This window comes from Mustela putorius, unplaced genomic scaffold (genome assembly GCF_011764305.1).
Source record: "Mustela putorius furo isolate JIRA1106 unplaced genomic scaffold, ASM1176430v1.1 tig00000174_pilon_pilon_pilon, whole genome shotgun sequence".
Classification (NCBI taxonomy): domain Eukaryota; kingdom Metazoa; phylum Chordata; class Mammalia; order Carnivora; family Mustelidae; genus Mustela; species Mustela putorius.
The window spans coordinates 2,695,819-2,708,870 of NW_025421304.1; the positions used below are offsets into that span (position 1 = coordinate 2,695,819).

The 13,052-nt window shown below is 51.3% G+C and overlaps 1 long non-coding RNA gene and 1 pseudogene across 2 annotated transcripts; both read left to right on the plus strand.

Moving 5' to 3' along the window:
- The first annotated feature begins 997 nt into the window (after positions 1 to 997).
- On the plus strand, positions 998 to 2,397 carry LOC123391021 (annotated as a pseudogene).
- Positions 2,398 to 3,540: 1,143 nt separating this feature from the next.
- LOC106007103 lies at positions 3,541 to 12,758 on the plus strand. 2 transcript variants are annotated; one of them, XR_006605552.1, is made up of 4 exons: positions 3,541 to 4,062; positions 4,657 to 4,776; positions 8,092 to 9,100; positions 10,336 to 12,758. It is a non-coding gene; the product is annotated as an uncharacterized LOC106007103 (long non-coding RNA). The 2 variants fall into 2 exon arrangements; XR_001181642.2 differs by lacking the exon at positions 10,336 to 12,758 and having other exon boundaries at positions 8,092 to 9,540.
- The last annotated feature ends 294 nt before the right edge of the window (positions 12,759 to 13,052 follow it).

The following is a 13,052-nucleotide window of genomic DNA, read 5'->3' on the forward strand; positions in this document are numbered from 1 at the left end:
TTAGAGGAATAAAGGTAAGCAATCCTTGATCTGTAGGCTCTCTCTCTCTTGGAGCATGGTTACCAAATCAGGCTTTTTTTTTTTTTTTTAAAGATTATATTTATTTATTTGACAGAGATCACAAGTAGGCAGAGAGGCAAGTCTGGAGAGATGGGGGGGAAGCAGGCTCCCTGCTGAGCAGAAAGCCCGATGTGGGGCTCAATCTCAGGACCCTGAGATCATGACCTGAGCTGAAAGCAGAGCCTTAACCCACTGAGCCACCCAGGCGCCCCCAAATCAAGCCTTTTTGCATGATGCCCACATCAGCCTCTCTGGATAGGACCCTGAAGACATTGTTTCCAACTTTATTGACTTCCAGGAAATTGGGGGTTTTTGTAAAGGTCTCATAGCCAGTGAGTATCAAGGGGAGGCTGGAGCACAAGCCCTCTTAATCTTCAGTTCAGGCCCTGCCCTGCTTTCATCATAATCTCTGTCCTTGACCTGCGTAGTGGCCTCCATGAGCCAGTCTCCTGAGCCTATTACAGGAGACGGACTTCTCCCCTACATGCTGGTCCAGAAGTTCTGGTGGCCCAGACTGAGTCCTGCCACCAGGTTTTTCTGATACAACCTCAAATCAGAACTGAATTGATCAATGTCCTGATAGTCTGGGAGTCTTACTCAGTCTTACTCAGCTCGGTGACCCTGAATAGCACTCAGGTGCTCCTTGCATAGAGGTAGGACCCCAGGAGAAGCAGGGGGCACGAGTAACTTATAGTCAATGGTTTCTCCTTCACTCCGCCCAGGAGAGGCTGCTGTGAGTGGAACCTCGAGCAGTTACAGATGCTTAACAGCATCTAAGAGATCTCAGCTGCCAAGAGTAGGAAGTAGAGCCATGGCTCAGCCCGAGAGGACATTCTTAGAGAACCCCAAATGCTACCTGCCTCATCAAGTGAATTTTCTTCTTGTAATAGTTCTTGCCTTGGCCTTTTGCTATTGCTACCTGAATCCCAGAAACCAGATGCTAGGAAGCATCTCAGCTGGGACAAGCAAGGTTATTAGCAAAATCTATGGCCTGGAAAGTGTAAAATTATCAAGGATGGTATATCCCCAACCAGATGTTCTAACACCCTCTAGGAAAGATATCCTCATCATGACCCCCTGGCTGGCTCCTGTAAGGGCCCACTTAGCCAAGAGGGAGCCATTTTGTTGTTTATGCAGTAAACTTAGATTGACCCTGCCCCTCCCAGAGGAACTTACTTAAAAGCAAGTCCGGGAAACCAGTCCCAGGTAGAAAAGCCCAGATACAAGGGCAGGTCAGGCCAGGTGGAGACATCCAATCAGTGGGGCGCCCATACTGTCTCCCTAGCTACCAAGAGGAGTGGGCCCTGCCTTTTGGGCGCCTATTCTGACCAAGGTGATAGGTTAGTTCAAATATCTACTAGGGTAAATTGAAATTCAATTGGCCACCCATGTGTGACCTAGCATGACTGTGCAGTTTTTTTTGTGTGGTGCAATCTCATTGGCCACCTGTGTGTGGCCAGGCTCAACCACATGGCCTTTGCTCTACAAAAGTTAGTCTGTAAGACAGGGAGAGGTCGCCTCTTTGTAAGAGACAGCCCTGACTGGTCAGTTTGATTCTCGATGCTTGGCCCGAAATAAAGCTTTGCTTGACCTTTGCTTTGTATCAGTCTCACTCCTTTGATCACGGACCCATTATCGGGGGACCTAACAGCTCCCATCATCTGGGAGGGAACTTTCAACATGGACATCGTGAATGAGCAGTTCCAGCTCTGAACCACGACCCTCAGATCGACTGTATTTTCTGTGAGGCCCTACACGATCTTCCAGAAGCAGTTCTTGCAGTCCGCCAAGAGGTACTTGGTGGGACACAGGGTGAACTACTGTATCTTCACTGACAAGCCAGAGTATGTTCCTCATCTCAGCCAACAGAAAGGGAAGCAGATCATCATCCTCAAGGCCCCGAGCTTTGCCTGTTGGAGGGTGTCTCCACGCATGGCTCAGAGACCATCAGCAATTTCTCCCAGCAGCGCTTCCAGCGGGAGGTGGCTTACTTCGTGTGTACGGATGTGGACGAGAGCTTCAGCAACCACATGGGCGTGGAGATCCTCGCCTCCCTGTTCGGGACTCTCCATCTCGCCTACCTTGGGCTCAATCAGACCGACTTCCCCTATGAATGCCAGCCTCAGTCACGTGCCCATATTCCTGAAGATGAGGGGACTTTTATTCCATAGGGGTCTGATTGGGGGGTCAGTGTCAGAGGTTTACAGGCTGACCAGGGCCTGCCACGAAACCATGACGGTGGACCAAGCCAACCACATCAAGGCCGTGTGGCATGATGAGAGCCGTCTGAACAAATACCTCCTTTCCCACAAGCCCTCCAAGGTCCTCTCCCCCTAGTACGGGTGGCAGAATCCTCAAATGGGTTATTTGAAAGCCCGACAATTGATCTCATCCAAAATCATAAAGCAGAAAAGATTTAAAGCCTTGAAGACAAATTACAGTCTGAGAGCCTGGTGGTGAGCAAAACTTCCCGGAAGGGCTCAGAGACAAGCAATGCTCAGCTCCCTGAGTCTTCCTCCTAAAACCAGTTTTAGCATGAAGGGTAGACTCTACTGCCCTTTTCCTGCCTGCCTGAGGCCTAGAAGCACCCCTCTGAACTTAGGCCTAATGCCATCCCCTCCCTGTCCTCCTGAGACCACCAAACACACATATTTAAGCTGGGCTGAATCTTGGATTCAGATACAAAGTCCCAGAGTGGCCGCCACCCTTAGCTTCTCACTGTGGGCTCCCACCGCCCTTTCAGATCGTCCAGGGGGTGGTCCCAGCCTGTCCTGACAAAGGATCAGAGATGAGACCTTTCCCAGCTCTGCCAGGCAACAGGGGAGGAAGGGTGCAGACCCAGGAGCCTGCAAGCATGCCAAGTGAGGGGCAGGACAGGGGTGACCCAGGCCCAATGGGGGGGGGAAACACTGGATGGCACCCGCTGGCTGCAGAAGCTTTGGGGAGGAGCCGCCTGTGTGCGAGGAATCCCTGGACTCAGCAGAAAAGTCAGCGAGGTGCCCTAGTTCCAGAGCCCTCGGTGGCCAGCGAACCCTTCTCCAAGGCTCTGAAGGGCCAATGGCCAGGGGGACAGAGAACCCGCGCTCAAAGGGCTGGCTGGAGGGAAATGCAGCGGAGAGCAACAGGCGAGGGCAAGAGGCGAGGACAACGGTCCCGGTTCGCGGGATTCGCTCGCCTCGAGGCTTGCGCACTGGGCTGCAGTTGGTGGCACCCGTTGACGCGCGCGCTCCGTGGGTACCATCCGGGACAGCGGGGATGGCTCCCGGGAAGCGGGTCGGCCTCCTGTGCGTCTGGCTCCGGACAGCCGCCTGGCGTCTGGGCCCTGGGTCTTCCGTTCTCTCCCTCGGGTCCCCGCGGGCAGTACCGGTCGTCCGGAGTACCGGGGCCGCGACCGTCTGAGCGAGGAGCTGACTCAGCGGCAGTGCCGGATACAGCCTGATGCCGGGGAAGGTGGGGGGCGCAGGCCAGGGAACTGGGGGACCCAGGGCTCCAGGGTGGCGGAGGCAGGGACAGTTCCCCGGGGTGCCGGGCGGGTGCTGGGGGCGGGGCGGTAAAGGATCCGGACAGAGCAGCAGGCGCAAGGGCCGCCAGTCCCGCCCTTCCAACCGCCAAGAAAGACAGAGGTTATGCCAGGCGCCCGCCGCCCCGCGGGGAGCGCAGGGCCTGGGGCCCCGACGTCTGAATGCCTCTCTGAGGCCGCCCCCTTTGTGGCCACCCTGGGAAGGCCTGAGCCCGCCCCAGGAGCAGCGCCCCTGGACTGGCTTCCCAGGTAGCGCCCCGGGGCTCTCACGCGCCCCAAGGCTGAACCCCACATCACCCTTTCCTGGAGTCCAGAGCCTCTTTTTGCTTTACAGGTTTGGCCAAACCATATGTGAGGCCTAGAACTTTCCTCAGCTCACACAGGCAGTAGTGGCCCTGCCAGGGCTTGACCCAAGCTGTCTGATTCTACAGATCAGCCTGGACCCACCAGACCCTGGTGACTCTCCATGAGTCACCTGGTGTGTAAGTGTTTTGGGGTTTTTTTGGTTTTGTTTTGTTTTTTTTCTTAAGCCTGGACCCACCAGACCCTGGTGACTCCCCATGAGTCACCTGGTGTGTAAGTGTTTTGGGGTTTTTTTGGTTTTGTTTTGTTTTGTTTCTTAAGACTGTAAGGTACTTAGCTAGGGGCACAACTCCTCTAAGTGGGCCTTGACCTTCGGGGGCCTCAGGCTATGTGAGGATGTGGGCAGGGACCACAGATGTCAGCACATCTCCATGGCAGAGCTCTCTTGTGATTGCCTCTTGCAGCAAACCACAGGGCTGGCTGGGAGCTGTCTTCCTTCAGGGCGGGGATGGGGGAGGCCCATCAGGTGGGCACAGGATCCCCTGCCCTAAAAACTCTTATGCCCCAAGGGCACCAACTTTTCGCAGAATAACCCCATAGATGAGGTTTCAGAGTCCTAGTCAAAAAGGACAATTGACCAGTATTAACTTCTCTAGGGCACAAACATATATGCATCTCCATATATGAGGTATTTCTAAAATTCTCTGCCTGTTTTTGTAAGATGAGAGAGCGAAGAACCAGACCTTGAATTTCTCATTCTTTTCCCTCTGCAGAGAGTAACAGTGGTCAGCATAGCACCGCCAGGCATTTCTTGTCCCGGGAAGACTTGGCAGCCGACTACACAGCTGTCTGTGAATGATCTCCCAGGTCCAAGGACAGGAGACACACACCAGGTGGGTGCAGGATCTAGCCTGGCTTAAGAGCTTTACCCAAGGGCACCCATAACCCTTATAATAATTCCACGGCCCATCGTTCATCTGTACATATATTGTACGTATGCATTACATGCATGTTGGTTTTTGGTAGCACACAGAAAAAGCAGTTGCCTTTTGTATGTCGACCTGACACAGGAAACGGGCGCACTTCATTTCTTCCTTCTTGGAGCGTCTTCGTAAACATGTAGATTGGGTTTTCTACATGCACAATCACATTCTCTATGAGAAAGCCACTTTTGCTTCTTTTTAAACATGTAGGTCTTTGAGTAGTTCCTTTTACCTTTGACATAAGCTCCAAAATCCAGGAACATATTGAGTGGAGACAAGTGGAGACAAAGCTCATCCTTTCCCAGTTTCTGATCAGAGGGTAAACACATTCATTGTGCCTTTAATTGGAGTTTTTGGGTAGATGGGCTTTATCACACAAGTGAAACCCTCCCATTCCTACCTTGCTGAGCCTTTTCCTCTGAAAGGGGAGTCAATTTTGTCAATTGCTTTCCCCACAACCATTGAGAGGATCCTATGACTTTCCCCCCTTGGTCTCTTAATCTGATGATCATACATTAATGCATTATTAATCACTCAAAGCAACCTTACATTCTTGAGAAAAAGCCCACTTAATCATGCTAGATCATGCTTGTATATTTGGGAGGATTTGACTTCTGAGAAGGTTATCAAAGATTTCCAGGGCCATCAGAGGCATTCTCCTGTCCTTTTGTTTCTGGTGAGTTTGGGGCTGAGGGTAACTAACACTGGGTTCCTAGAGTGGGTTAGCAAGAGTTGCCTCCTTGTCTGTTTTCTGAAAGAATTTGGGTAGTACTGGTAAATAATGTCATTAGAGGTTTTCTAGAGTTCATCAGGGAAAAACACAAAACATTGGGAGGCAGAAATGTCATCCTTGCAAGGTAACATCCTTGTTACCATTTTCCTGTCTTCCTGTTGGGTTGTCTTAACTCCTCCAATGTTCATAAAATTTGAATTCATTTTTTATTTCTCCTTCAGTCACAGTAGGGGTTTGTGAGTTTCATCAATCTTTTAAAAAAAAAAATCTTTTAAAAATTCCTCTCTCGGGTGCCTGGGTGGCTAGGTGAGTTAAAGCCTCTGCCTTTAACTCAGGTCATGATCTCAGGGTCCTGGGACCGAGCCCCACATCAGGCTCTCTGCTCAGCAGGGAGCCTGCTTCCCTACTCTCTCTGCCTCTCTGCCTTCTTGTGATCTCTGTCTGTCAAATAAATAAATAAAATCTTTAAAGAAAATTCCTCTCTCAGCTTAGTTTTCAGTGCAGTGTAATTTCAGTTTCCTATTTTGGATCTTATTTAAACCAATGGCTCTTGTCTAAGAATGGAAGCTTGAACGACTATTTTTAATTCTTTCTTATTTTTTTCATATAAACACATGAAACTACAAAGTTTCCTGACACACTTTGCCTTAGCTGTTTCTCACAAATTTTTACCTTCTCGTTTTAATTATCATTTACTTTATTGTCCCATTTTTTTCTTATTCCCCTTTGACTCACTGGTTCTGAAAGAATCTGTTTTGCTTTATGTCTGGGTATTTGAGGAGGCTCTACTCATCTTATTATTGATGCTACGTTAATTCTATTGTGGTCAGAGAGAATATTCTTCGTGCTGGGCACTGGGTCGTGACTGCTCCTCCTTCCCTGCCTTTTCACGTGATATTTCCCTGACCTGAAAGTAGTCCTTCACTACCAGGCCACTTGGTTCTTCTCGAATGTAAAGTTCCATCCGTCCCACCCTTGGTTTTACGTCCTTCCCACCAGCTTCGAAATCCCCACCAGTCTCCCCTCCTCAGTAATATTTGGTTCATTCATCAGACTCTCTCGATATCGTAAATTCCTGTGCAGCAAGAGACGCCTTTAAACGTTGCGTCACGAGGGTGTGCCGCAATGTCAAGCCTAGGGTCAGCCCCAAATAAATGTTTGATGAAAGAACAGGTAAGAAGCTGAGGGAAAGGCTGGCCTTTTTGCTGTCCCCCAGCTTAAGGTGGTTTTATGGGCTGCAAAATGAGTTAGAAAAGATTCTGTTTTTAGCAGTAAGTCTAGTGAAGACACGGCCTGACTCCAAGGCCAGCCAAGCTTGAATGACGTTCTAACTCTTGCATTTGACATATCAGAGGGTTCGATGGGAGGAAGACTTGCTTTTCAAAATAGAACCTACCCAGCTGTTGACTGCATTAATGTACAATCACCATATTAAGAGACTGGGGGAGAAAGCCATAGGATCCTCTCTTGGTTGCGGGAAAAGCAATTGACAAAATTGACTCCCCTTTCAGAGGAAAATGCTCAGTCAGATGCTTTAAGGCAGCATGAGAACAGTATCTATATATTGATCCTTGACTGAAATTTTTCAAAAATTATAAAAGAGACTTGAGTTTTTCCTTTTCCCTACCAAGCCAGTCCTCCCTGCGTGGCGTGTGAATGTGTGTGGATGCTTGGCCTAGTGCAAATGAACGACAGGACACTGAGCTACTTTCCACAGACTACAGTGGAAGAGCGTGCTTGGCTTACAAGTTGGTGTGGCCTCCACGGAAGCCGGGCATCCGGGGAGAAACTCAGAAGGAAGAGGCGAGGGAGAGCCATGCCCTGTGTCCGCCCCCGCACCTTGCGTCCCTCCGGGCTGCTGCCCCTGACACAGCAGACTGCAGAAGTCAGCTCCTGCTGCCTTAGCGGTACTGCCTCTGCAGCCTACATCCTGGGCCACGGAAGCTTTGCACAGTGACGTTGGGCTCAACACATTGCCACTTGTACAGGTCAATTCTGCTTCCCTCATCGAGCTGAAGAAGCCAAACACATGAGCAGAGGCCGATTAACAAGAACAACGTATGTCTGGGGCACTCGGTTGGCTCAGTGGTTTAAAGGCTCTGCCTTCGGCTCAGGTCATGATCCCAGGGTCCGGGGATCGAACCCCGCATCGGGTTCTCTGCTTAGCAGGGAGCCTGCTTCCTTTCCTCTCTCTCTCTCTGTCTCTCTGCCTCCCTGTGATTTCTGTCTGTCAAAATAAATAAAATCTTTAAAAAAAAAAAAAAAAGAAGAACAACATATGTCCGTGTATGTTCTGTCTGGGAACGGAAGGTCTGGGCCCACTGAAGCCAATTGCGGGGAGGCCTGGAGCAGCTGCAGGCAGCAGTGGGTGTCCTGCAGGTTTTAAGACTAGAGGAAAACCAGCCTAGAGCTGGAGCCCTCCATGCCAAGAGTAGAAAGCAGAGTGTTTGTTGCATGCCTGGTATTTACGGTTCTCTCCCTTCTCTCCACAGTGCACCATTCCAAGCCAGTGTGACCTCCGACCAGTGCCTTCGGACCCACAGGCATGGAAACATGCACAAACACCCCGAGCTGTTGGGCCTCTGGCTGGCTCTAGGAAAACAGAAAGCAGCTTAAGTTTCTTTGATGGAACTAGATGCACCTGAGCCTGTGTCCACGAGAGCAAACCCAGGAGTGAGAGCCCGTGGCTGCCGCCATGTGCAGAGTAGTCTTTTGATTCCTAGTTGCCGAGATCCTGGTTCTTGCAGGAGAAGATGACCTGTGGGTTGGTGGTCCTACCCTCGTGTCCACAAGGAGTCCCCGGACAGATGACAAGGTTGCCGCAAGGCAAGGCTGCTCCTTGCTGGACCCGCTGAAGAGGCAGCTGTGATCTGGTCTACGGGAGGCGATTGAGGCCCCAAGCTCAGGTATTTTCTCAGTCGTGTGCGCTCCTACAAAGTCAAGGGAGACATCCCAGCCGGGAAAGCCCAAGTGGACTGAATGAAGGCCAGGCCCCAGGTGTCTTCCTAAAAGTGACGTTGTCCCATCTGACTGCAGCCACGTGCCCTGGCCATGAGCCTTCCCAGCCGCTGCGAATGCTCACGGAACGTGGAAGTGTGCCCAACCACAGCTCACGTGCTGTCGCCTCCCACAGCGCTCCCTGTCCGCACGGACGGCAAGTGCCCAGAATGTGTTCAAGGACAGTCTTTTCTCCAGCCACACTCATGGTGCCAGCCCCTCTGACGGCAACAGAGGTGCCCTGGCCAGGTGGCCCAGAAGCATCTGGCAGAAGCACGAACAACAGCATCCTCAGGCCCAGCTTTCTTCTCTTTGGTGGTAGCTTTTCTATCCGGAATAGTTTGGCTCTGGCCAGACAGGTCCCCAGCAGACAGAGAAAGGGAACGCAGCTTCTCCACGCCAGTTCTCGTCCTGGACCCTCTCACTGGAACTCTCCCTGTGCCCTGGACGAGTGGAGCGTGGGGGCCGGACTGCACGTGGGAGGAGATGGAGCTCCGAGCACAGGTGTGGTGTGGCCGCTCTCACTGTGGCTGAGGGCTTTGGCCGATGGCTTGCAGGTGCCGGGACGGGAGGACCAGCCCAAGTGTCTTCTGTCGTGTCTGTTGTCAGCGATGGTATCTCTGCTGGAGGGACCAGTGTGCTTGGTCTGGGGATTCTGGCTGGTGTGACTTTGGGCAGGAAGGACTGTGTCTCCCAGGGGAGGTTCTCTGTCTCCAGGTGAGATGGAGGCTCTGCAGGCTGGCAGGACTCGGGGGTTCAGGTCTCAGACTCCCCCCGGCATGAGCTTAGGTCCGGAGTGTCCCCTTCGACCCTGCACTAAGGCAGAGTGCTTCAGTCCTGGAGCTGGGGCCTGGGGGGACACCCTGGCCCTAGAATAGTCTTTAGCCAAAGGACCCGCAGATGCCTTGAAAAGAAATGGTCTGAAGTCATGTTAGCAAAGCTGAGCCTTGCCGAGTGCCGGGCATCCCAATGATGGCCCCACATCAGCAGATGAGGCTGGCTGCCAAGATGCCAAAGGTGGGACGCAGAGGTTCAGACTGCCGCTTGTGTTGCAAGGCCAGGTTTCCCAAGGGGTGAGAGGTAGCAAAGCAGCCGTGTGCAAGGGTTCGTCCAGAGGAGCCTGGGAAGGGGCCTGGCAGCCATATCAATTTCATCAGAGTCAAAGGCAGGCCTGGATGTTCAGTTGGCTGTTGTTCTGCCAGTTGGAGAGTCGGCTACTGCAACAACAGGGACTGACCAGCTAGTAAAGTTGGGGGCACTGGGGAGGATGACTCTGCTCCTGCCTGTCAGGACCCCACATGTGACGGAAGTGTGGCTCCCGGGCTCAGGCAGAGGTTCAGAGTTGGGGTCGGGCTCCTGATTATATGGCAGGTGGACTGGTGGAGACTGGACAGGTTCCACCTTGGCGGGTCCCGGTTAATGAGGGGGTAACAACAGTGTATCCTTAGGGAAAGCAGAAGGCAAAAGCCTGGGAATGGGGAGCTGAGCCCACGTGGTGACACCCAGGTCCAGAACACGCGGGGAGGTCACCTGTACGGAGGTGCTGACTGCCCCGGGGGAAGAGATGGGGAAGCAGGGATGGTTGGGTCAGTGAAAAGTGAGGCACTGGTGGAAGTGGAGGAGGGACACGGGTCTGGATGAACGGGTGAATGGCCCAGGGCTTGGGGAAAGGAGCAGGTCAGGAAGGGAAGCTTGCTTTACGTTGCCCATGAAGAGCTGTGTTTACCCTCTGATCTCAGGAACCCGGTATGTTTTTGGATGTGCCCCGACTGCCTACTCCTCCACGGAAAACTGCGCTGTGGAGCCCGATGCTTGTGACTCATCACTGGAATGTGTGACAGGAGAGGACTGTCCAGTAAAGAGGCGGAAGCAAGGGCATCAGAGGGCAAAGGATGGGGCTCTTGGCCTTTCTCCAGTCCCTATGGGATTTCTGCCCCTGGTTGTAGGGCTTGGGGACTGTCCTTCCTCCTCCTCCCCACCCCTCCCTCACCCTCATCCACCCCCCCCCCACACTCCCCTGCATGTGGGCACACTCTGGACTGCTGGTGCTTGTTGCCAGCAACAGGGGGACCGCTGGGGCTCTGGGTCTGAGGTCTCCTCTGCATCTGGCCCTGGGCTGTAGGTGACGCACTCTGTGCCTCTTAGTTCCACTAGCCATTGTTCCCGGGGTCAGAGGAAGCAGAGCCTGCTCAGAGCCAGGCTCTGGAGCACCCCACATCTGGATGGTCTGGGGGCCTGGCTCACTCTAGGTCAGTGCGGGAGAAACGCCACGGGAACTGTTGATGTTGGGCTCTGTTTCTGACGGGAAAAGGTGCACCCAGAGTCAGGGAATGGCTTCACTGGATGTACAATAAGGGGGATAAGGAGTGCCCCAGCCACACAGGGAGTGATTTTTCCCGGCCCCTTCCTTTCAGGCGGCCGCCACAGGCAACACCCATTTCCCCTCACATCCTACCTTTCCTCCGTGATGGTGGGTCTGGTTTCTGGAACATCTGCTTACAAGGGAAGCTGTCTGTGGTCTGTTCTAGTCCTGGAGCAAGACAAGGACAGCCTTGTTGCAGTCCTGGAAAAGTGTGAGTCTTAAGCATCGCCACGTGGGCTGTAATGCTTTTGCAGTGGGGGCCGTTGGGGTGCCCTAGCCTGCCCAGGTGCTGTACCCCACCACATCCCTCCAGGCAGCTGGCTTCTCTTCACTTCCTTTTACACATCTGACAAGTGACAAACAGCACGAACCCTCGGGGGTCTTCAGGAGGTCCCACGTGGGAGTGTAGGCGGGGGCTGAAGCTGGTCTGTCTGATTCCAGAGCTCATGCATGCACCCCCGACTGGAGCCCCCTCATCAAGCAGGCATCATGGATGACCATTTCTCCAGTCCCGATGCCCAGTTCCCCGGCTCCCTGTGAGGGTCCCACGCCGCCCACTAGGTCTGAGTTGGCTGCTCTCCTGAGGCCCACACAGGCCACCCTGGGCTCCAGGCTGCTCAGAAGGTGGAAGACAGAGGCAGTAGTCGCCCCACATCATCCCGTGTCCCATGTGTTGTAGCCTGGGGCCAACCACAGAGCTGCTCGTGGGAACTCTTCTCCCAGATACAAGGACACGAGAGGCGCTGCAGCTGGGGGCAGAATCTGCTCAGCTGTCACGGCCTCAGGTCCCAAGGCACAACCTCTCCTGGTCACTTAACCTTGCTCTGCCTTCGGGAGAAGGAAATTCCCTCCAATTCCTACTTTACCAGAGACCTTTTGGAAAGCTATGGTCAACTTCATCAATTACTTCCCCTACAGCTTTGAGAATGCAGATGGCTTTTCTCCTTTTCTCCTTGCACTGACTGCTTTTACATAGGAAACCAACCTTGTAGTTTCTGCTGCAAGTTTCTGCTTCCACTTGGTCATTCTAGAGGATCTTTTTAAATTTGGTTAGGATTGATTTTCTAGCATGTTCAAGTTGCCATATCTGTGTTTGTGAGGTATAGTAATCCGTACACTTATTATTATATTTTGGTAGGAAGGTCGTGTTAACCTCATAGAATGGATTCGGAGAAAGTGCCTCTATTTTCTGAGACTTTGTATAACACTGGTGAAATATCTGCTATGTGTGATGAAATTCACCAGGAGAAATCTTTGAACCTACAATTTTCTTCCTAAAAAGGTGTTTATAATCACCTTATCCTTTGAATGTCTTCTAATCTGTAGCAGTGTCCCCCCTTTTCCCGGATATTGATAATTTGAAATTTCTCTTTTTATTTCGTGATTAGTCTTAGTAGACATTTATCAATTGTATCAGTCTTCTACAAATCTAACTTTTGCTTTGTTAATTTTCTGTGCTATTTTCTTTTCCATACCTGTATTTTTATCTATTTCTATTTTGTAATTAATGTGCTTTCACTTCTCTGCTTTTAGGATGGAAACTTAAATTCCTGTTTTTAGATTTTTCTTATTTTTTAATATAAACACTTAAAGATGCAACATTCTTTTACACACTGCTTTAGCCACATTCTATTTGATTTATAACCACTGGGTGGCTCAGTCTGTTAAGCATCTGCCTTCAGCTCAGGTCATGATCCTGGGGTCCTGGGATCAAGCCCAGAGTCAGATTTGGAATCCCTACTCAGTGAGGAGGGTGCTTCGCCCTCTGCCTGCCACTCCCCCTGCTTGTGCTCTCTCTCTCAGTCAAGTAAATGAATAAAATCTTTTAAAAATTTTTTATTTGTTCTGTTTATCATTCAGTTTAAATTATTTCTAACTTTTTATTGTTCCTTCTTTTACCCATTGGTTATGTGAACATATGTTTTCCTTTATTTCTAAATATTTGCAGATTTTCTAGATATTTTAGTTATTGGTTTCTGCTTTAATCCTGTCATGTTCAGAGAAAAGGCTATGTATGATGCTCAACTTTGGAAATTTGTCAAGACATTGTTTTTGACCCAATAAATGCCTAAGTCATGAACATTCCAGGTTCAC